General features: G+C 41.7%; 1 pseudogene; it reads right to left on the reverse strand.

Moving 5' to 3' along the window:
- Positions 1 to 670: 670 nt before the first annotated feature.
- Positions 671 to 1,349, reverse strand: LOC102813494 (annotated as a pseudogene).
- Between the last annotated feature and the right edge of the window lie 765 nt (positions 1,350 to 2,114).

The raw sequence follows: 2,114 nt of genomic DNA on the forward strand, positions 1-2,114 counted from the left end.
ACTAGTAGCTCCTTGGAAACCCGATATAAGGTCACTATGAGTCGGAACTGACTCACCAGCACTTAACAACAGCAACAACAATAATATTATTTTGAATTTGTCTATTTCTATCTTCAATTCTGTTTGATTTGTATATTTTGAGGCTCTTTCACTGAGTGCATAGATATTAATTATGGTTATTTTCTTTGGTCAATGGACCCGTTAATCATTCTATAATATACTTCCTTTTCTCTTATGCTGGTTTTTGCCTTAAGATCTATTTTATTAAAAATTAATACTGTCGCTCCTCTTGTTTTTTAATTTCCATTTATCTAATATATAGTCTTCCTTTTTTTCCCCCTGTATTAAAAAAGGGAACCCAATATCAAGGATAGAGAACAGGACAAGACAGGACACAACCCTTGGTGTAGGGAAATAAGGAACAGGAGAAGAATATGCCTTAAAAAGAGGGGTGGGAGAGGGAGATCTTTAAGGCAGCAAAATATTCTCTGTAAAAAGTTGGGGAGGGGTATCCAAAGCTTTGGAGATGAAGGCAGAAGCTAAGGTAGAGACTACCTGATAAGTGGACAGAGGTTTTCTCTACTCAAGTGTCCAAAGAAGGGAAATGACAGCTTCTCTTCTTCCTGATGGTCTGTTTCAGCTACTCCACTACTCACTCTAGATTTACATTTTATTTTTGTAGATAAGAGTGCTGCAGGGCCCGGAAGGCAGAGATTCGCTTGTGTAGGTTAAAAGTCAGCATTTCCAACAGCAACTGTGCTCCAGATTCCTCCAGTTCAGACACCACAGACTGTACTAGGCAGGGCACTCTGGGGGAAAAGGCTCCTCAGTGTAGGGACACATCTCAGAGCCAGTCATCCCCTGGGAGCAGCCCGATCAGGTCCAAAATTTTGCCTGATTCATCAGCTTCATTGTTTCCACAGGAGTGGCATTCAAGGAAACATCTCTGCAAAGATACAACCAACGGTCCACATGTCCACAGGAGTTGCATATATAGATTGCAGAAGAACTTCAGCAGCACAGTACCAGAGTGTAACAACCACAGGTGTAAGAGCCATAAGGTAACTGCAGATTCTGGCCAGGCCAAAGTCAGCCAGCTTGACTGTCCTACCACTTGTCACCAGAATATTCTCTGGCTTCAGGTCTCGGTGAACGATGCAATTAGCATGCAGGAAATCAAGACCTCTTAGAAACTGGTGCATTAGATCCTTGACTGTCTCCACTGGTAAACCTAGTGGGGATGCTTTGTCTAGATAGTTCTGTAAGTCTTGGTCCACATGTTCAAACACCAGGGTCAGTTTGGTTTCCCCATCAATTTGGGCTGTGGTACAGACGGCCATCAGTCGGACAACATTGTTGTTGTTAGGTGCCATTGAGTAGATACTGACTCATAGTGACCCTATGTACAATAGAACGAAACACTGCCAGGTCCTGAGGCAATCTCACAATTGTTGCCAAGCTTGAGTCCATTGATGCTGCCACTTTGCTAATCCATCTTGCTGGGGGATTTTCTCTTTTTCTCTGACCCTCCATCTTACCAAACATGATATCCTTCTCCAGCGACTGGTCCCTCCTGACAATATGTCCAACGTATGAGAGGCGAAGTTTGGCCATCCTGGCTTCCAAGGAGCACTCTGGCTGTAGTTCTTTCAACATAGATCTGTTGGTTCTTTTGGCAGCCCATGGCATTTTCAATAGTCTCCTCCAACATCATAATTCAAAAGCATCAATTATTCTACAGTCTTCCTTATTCACTGTCCAGCTTTCACGTGCATATGAGATTATTGAAAATACCATGACTTGGGTCAGGTGCACCTTAGTCCTCAAGCTTACATCTTTGCTCTTCAATACTTTAAAAAGGTCTTGTGCATCAGATTTGCCTAATGCAATACACTGTTTGATTTCTTGACTGTTGTTTCCATGAGTGTTGATAGTTGATCCAAGAAGAATGAAGTCCTTGACAATTTCAATCTTTTCTCCATTGATAAGAATATTGTTTATTAGTCCAGATTTTGGTTTTCTTTACATTGAGATGCAATCCATACCAAAGGTTGTGCTCTTTGATCTTCATCAGTAAATATTTTAAGTCCTCTTCACTTTCAGCAAGCAAGGTT

Source organism: Chrysochloris asiatica, unplaced genomic scaffold, assembly GCF_000296735.1.
Source record: "Chrysochloris asiatica unplaced genomic scaffold, ChrAsi1.0 scaffold00180, whole genome shotgun sequence".
Lineage (NCBI taxonomy): Eukaryota > Metazoa > Chordata > Mammalia > Afrosoricida > Chrysochloridae > Chrysochloris > Chrysochloris asiatica.